Raw genomic sequence first — 5,913 nt, 5'->3', positions numbered from 1 at the left:
TGAGGGTAAGAGCCCCAGGCCTATTAGCTGAATGACCAACCTGGAAGGACAAAGTCATCATATCACCACCATCTAGAACTCAGTGATGCTGTTGGGAGACACAGAGAAGTGGGGAGGTGACTGTGAAGGGGAGAGGGGGAGGGGAGCGAAGATGCTTAGGGTGAATGTAAATTGCTCAGGACCTCAGGCTGTAGATGTTAAACAGTCAATGGGGCTGAAACCCATGTGAGAGTGATGGAGGAAGGCCATTGGTTAATTAAATAAAGAAGCTGCTTGCCCTGATAGGTTAGAACGTAGGGGGAGGAGTGAACGGAGCAGAATGCTGGGCGGAAGAGGAAGTGAGGTCAGACTCCACAGCTCTCCTCTCAGAGAGACACGATGCTCCACTCTTTCGGGCAGAGGCGAGAGCTCTGCTCTCTGAGGCACACGCGATGAAGCTCCGACCCAGGATGGACGTAGGCTAGAATCTTCCCGGTAAGCACACCTTGGGGTGCGACACACATGATTGGAAATGGGTTAGTCCAGGAGCGAGAGTTAGCCGAGAAAAGTGCTAGAGCTAAAGAGCCAAGCAGTGATTAAAAGAATACAGTATCCATGTAATTATTTCGGGGCATAAGCTAGCCAGGCGGCCGGGGTGCGGCTGGGGTGTTGGGGACTCAGCCCCGCCACACCTATTTCTACAGATGGCGCCCAACGTGGGGCTCGAACCCACGACCCTGAGATTAAGAGTCTCATGCTCTACCGACTGAGCTAGCCGGGCGCCATCTGTAGAAATAGGTGCGGCGGGGCTGAGTCCCCAACACCCCAGCCGCACCCCGGCCGCCTGGCTAGCTTATGCCCCGAAATAATTACACGGACACTGTATTCTTTTAATCACTGCTTGGCTCTTTAGCTCTAGCACTTTTCTCGGCTAACTCTCGCTCCTGGACTAACCCATTTCCAATCATGTGTGTCGCACCCCAAGGTGCGCTTACCGGGAAGATTCTAGCCTACGTCCATCCTGGGTCGGAGCTTCATCGCGTGTGCCTCAGAGAGCAGAGCTCTCGCCTCTGCCCGAAAGAGTGGAGCATCGTGTCTCTCTGAGAGGAGAGCTGTGGAGTCTGACCTCACTTCCTCTTCCGCCCAGCATTCTGCTCCGTTCACTCCTCCCCCTACGTTCTAACCTATCAGGGCAAGCAGCTTCTTTATTTAATTAACCAATGGCCTTCCTCCATCATGAGAGACCAAGGCGGGAGCTATGGACCCAGGCGTCATTGAGAAGGTGTGGGCAATTTCTCCTGAAGCCAGAACTGCGAGGACCAGCAGGATTGAGCCTATGGAGTGTTCTGTGATCCACATGCACAAACTAGCACAAACTGGTGTTGAAGTGTGAGCGGTGGGCTACGTTCCTGGCACCCGGCCGCCTGCGCGGCTAGCTTTATACCCGAAATAATTACACGGAAACTGTATTCTTTTAAACACTGCTTGGCCCATTAGTTCCAGCCTCTTATTGGCTAGCTCTTACATATTGATCTAACCCATTTCTATTAATCTGTGTAGCCCACGAGGTGGATTACCAGGGAGGATCTTAACCTGCGTCTGTCTGGAGTGGGAGAATCATGGCGACCGACTTGACTCAGCTTCTTTCTCCCAGCCTTCTGTTCTGTCTACTCCGCCTATCTAAATTCTACCCTATCAGAGGGCCAAGCAGTTTCTTTATTAGTTAACCAATGAAAGCAACAGATTAGAAAGAAATCACTCCCACATCAAACTGGTCTACAGTGGAGAGAGGGGAATGAGGGAATGGGGATGGAAATTTGCTGGTGTGAGGACCAGACAGGGGTCTGAGGAAGCCACAGGATCCTGTCAGCCCACCCAAGCTCAGGAGAAGTCCTCCAGGAACAGAGTAAGAACAATTAACCTTTCCTGACTTTCATTATTTAACCTACCTGATTGCAGTTAGGAGAAGCTGGGAAGCAGGCCACCAGCAAAATCATCCAAAGCCCCATCATGCCCAGACTGTCTGGCTTGCGTGTCTCCTCCAATAAGCCCCGACTTGGAGCAGTGATGTATTCTCAGCTTGGTATCCAGTCTTGAAGCTTCAGGGAAGGGGTTAAAAACCAAGAAGCCAGCTGCGGCAGCCTTCTTGTCTGAGCCCTATACAGGCACCAGGAGCGCAAGGACAAGGGACATGAGCATAGGCAGAGACGGCGCCAAGAACCCAGAACTGAGCAAGCGTTTGGGAGAATGTTTCAGAGAAGCCACAAGAAGCCTTGAGCCCCCCCCCTGGAAATTGAGGCAACACATTTGGGGTGTCCCAGTTTCACAGTCCCAATAAACAAGCTGCCAGCAACTAGAGCTGGCTGTTGAGGTAGTAGGGAAGGCGGGCAGGCTGCACGTCCCCAGGGTACAAGTCCCTGAGGATGTACAGTGTGCCCAGAACCATACTGGGTCCTATTTGGTCCCATAAACATGAAGGATGCAGTTCATATCCTGAAGGAATTCGGAACTCCTAGGTGGGGGGAAAATCACCATGGAAACAGGACCAGAAAGAGATTGTCAGCCATGGTGTTAAGGGCAGACCCTGGAGTCACACTGCCTGGGTTGATTCTTGGCTCCTCCATCATCTGGGGCATTACTTGGGATGAGCCGCTTCTCTCTGTCTCCTTCCCGGTCTGTAACGGGAGCATCGCGGGAGTGCCTCAGTGCTATGAGGATCGTTTGGGCTATTACAAATGAAGCCCTCTGCACGTGTTAATTATTCATCAGAGCAGGAGAGTTGGAAGCAAGGAGCAGCCAGCTGCACGTGTGCTGAGTGACCAGCAAGGGATGTGCCCGCTCAGCAGAGCGGAACGCGGTGGCCAGAGAAATCCATCTCTCCCACTTTTACGCAACCGTCGGTTCTGGTGCGTCCTATTGTGGTCTGTTATGGAGCTGAGAAGTCAGAAGATCTGTCTGCCCAGGGCTGAGGCTGCCAAGTGCATTTCTTCTGCAGCTTGGTTACATAAGCAGTGGGGTTATGCTTGACCCCTGGGGAGGGGGGCATGGCTGAGCAGCTGGCCTAGAAACCAGGAGCTGCTCTCTCCTGCAAAAAGCCTGCTCCTGGGCATGGCTTCCCGGCACCTAAGACACTGCCTTGTGGGTATCATTGTTTTGTATATGCCTGGGGGAGATATTGATTTAGAAAGCAAGGTGCCTGTTAGTCTGATGTCCAGAGAATTGAAAATTCTGATAACTCCCCTCCCTTGAAATCACAAGTATTTTATATTCTTGGTGCATGACGTCTCCCTCATCTTGTGTCTCTCTGTGTATCTTTTCCGCCAGAGTAGGGTTGTTTAGTACACATTATTTGCACTTGTCTCGTATTTCTTACTTTGTCATTAAATATCTTTCCATGGTGTCATTTATGACACCTGCATTGTGCCAATGTGCTGTAAATTATTTAACCAATCCCTTCGGTTGAAGCTTGAAAACATTTTCAATGATGCTCTTTCTTTCCACAAGCAAGGCTCTCATGCATAACCTTGCAGATAAATCTCTCCAGATATTGGTGCTTATTTCTTTAGGATCATTTCTAAAAGCCATCCGACAGCCGTGCCGTGTTTTGGGGGCTTTGTATGCTTATGGTTAGAATTCCCTGGATGAGGCTCCCAGTAATAGTTTTCCTACCCCAGGGCCTGCAGAGGCCCAGCTAAGTCACTCGTGGAGAGCGTGGGGCGCAGGGGAGGGGAGCTAGACAGGTCACCTGGTGTACTTGGAAATTCCCTACTTTGCTGTGCTGGCTATTTTATGTCAATTTGACACAAGCTACTGAGAAGAGGAGGGAACCTCAATGGAGAAAAAGCCTCCATAAGATAGGACTGTGGGCAAGTCTATAGGGCATTTTCTTAACTAGTGATTGATATGGGCGGTCCTGGGCCATTGCGGGTTGAATCATTTAAGAAACCTCCTTTCCCAAGTGTGCCCCCCCCCCCCATCACTCTTTCTGCACCTGCTCTTGGTGCTGCACCCTGTCGTCTGCCAGGGGTGGAGCTAGCTAACTAGTAACATAGACACAGATTCTGCCTGGCTGCCCTAAGAGGCACTGGTCGAGATATTCAGATAACTCCTCTGTATAACCAGCTACAACACAAACCGCAGAAGATGCCCCGCTGGGGACCCGGCTAGAGGAGTCAGTATGACAGCTATGCATGGAAGAAAAGCAGAATGTGGGTAACAGGGCAGGAAATATTCTCCAGTGCCAAGGAACCCAGAATGACCCTTAGTTTGGTGGTCCTGGGTTCTTTAAGAAAGCAGGCTGAGCAGGTCAGTAAGCAGCACTCCTCCATGGCCTCTGCATTGGCTCCTGCCTCTAGGTTCCTGCCCAGTATGAGTTCCTGCACTGGCTTCCCTCCGTGGATTGGGATTCGGGAATATGTAAACCAAATAAACCCTGTTCTCCTCAAGGTGTTTTTGGCCATGGTGTTTTGCCACAGCAATAATAGCCCTAACTAAGACAATTACTAGGAAGAGTGGCTGGAGCAAAGAAAAAGGCAGCATGTGGTCGGTCCATATGGAGGAGGTCCATGGGAGGCTGGACATTTAGCTGCCCCTTGAAAAAGCCGGGGCAGACCCTGCCCCCAAAGACTGAGCAGAAAGAAGTGAACTCTATGGAGGTGAACGGGTTGCCTCACAGAGGGGGAACAGAAAGGACAGACTCTCTGCAGCTCAAACACTTATTACTTGGGAGCCCTGGGTTGCCCCACCCACTAAACTGTGGGCTGTCTCTTCCAGTTGACTGAACTCCAGAAGGCTGTGCTGCGGGATTCTCATTTGTACACAGCCACCCCAGCCCAAGGGGAGAAGCGGGGCAGCATAAATGTTTGTTGAACCGATAGGACAAATGACACTTTAACCCCAATTTCTGTTTCCAGATCAAAACTGCAGTACCCTACTGCTTGGCCTGGTGTACACTGAGTATCCTTTCTGGAGGACTGTGAGCGATGTGTACCCAATGCTTAAGAGATACACCCCTCTCGACCAAAGATGTCACCTCTAGGAATGTCTTGGAAAGTAACCCAAGTCTCCAGGAACCTGCCTTTCATTCTGGGTTCCTTGGCACTGGAGAATATTTCCTGCCCTGTTACCCACATTCTGCATTTCTTCCGTGCATAGCTGTCATACTGACTCCTCTAGCTGGGTCCCCAGCGGGGCATCTTCTGCGGTTTGTGTTGTAGTTGATTATATGGAGGAGTTATCTGAATATCTCGACCAGTGCCTCTTAGGGCAGCCAGGCAGAATCTGCGTCTATGTTACTAGTTAGCTAGCTCGTTCCCTGGCAGACGACAGGGTGCAGCACCAAGAGCAGGTGCAGAAAGAGTGATGGGGCCACACTTGGGAAAGGAGGTTCCTTGAATGGCACACCCTGCAGCGCCATGAACCCTCATCCCTCTGCTGCTTAGACCGGCAGGCGTGAGCTGGGAATTTGCACACTACTCAGAGAGGCAATAGCAGCGTTTTCAATCCCACCTTTCAAAATAAGAGTCGAAAAGAAGATTGGGCATATGGAAGCTGGGAAAGGGAAGGAGCGTGGCTGAAGGGCTGGAACCCGTGGCATCTGGGATCAAGTCTTCAGTTAAAGTCTTCCTGTTTACACTCTGATACAAATGTAATTATATGTAACAGAACAGACTCGTTCTTTTCTAACGGTCTCTAGCACTCAGGACTTTTGCTTTGTTTCAGGGTCTCCGTAGTCAGTTTCGGGGCCTTCCGTTGTCAGACTGACCTCAAATTCGCGCTGCCGCAGAGAATGACCTTGAACTGTGGATCTTCCCGACTCCATCTCCTAAAGTGCTGGGATTATAGGTGTGTGCCATCACGCCTGACAGGACTTTCAATATATGTTATGAGTTCCCCTAGTGAGTTTTAGAGAGGATTTAATTAACTCTAATTTGA

At 50.7% G+C, this 5,913-nt stretch overlaps 1 non-coding gene across 1 annotated transcript; it reads right to left on the bottom strand.

Moving 5' to 3' along the window:
• Window positions 1–687: 687 nt before the first annotated feature.
• Window positions 688–760, bottom strand: Trnak-cuu. The gene has a single exon. It is a non-coding gene; the product is annotated as a tRNA-Lys (tRNA).
• Window positions 761–5,913: the final 5,153 nt, after the last annotated feature.

The sequence above is a fragment of the Microtus ochrogaster genome, unplaced genomic scaffold, assembly GCF_000317375.1.
Source record: "Microtus ochrogaster isolate Prairie Vole_2 unplaced genomic scaffold, MicOch1.0 UNK4, whole genome shotgun sequence".
Classification (NCBI taxonomy): domain Eukaryota; kingdom Metazoa; phylum Chordata; class Mammalia; order Rodentia; family Cricetidae; genus Microtus; species Microtus ochrogaster.
This window is presented reverse-complemented; position numbering and strand designations above follow the sequence as displayed.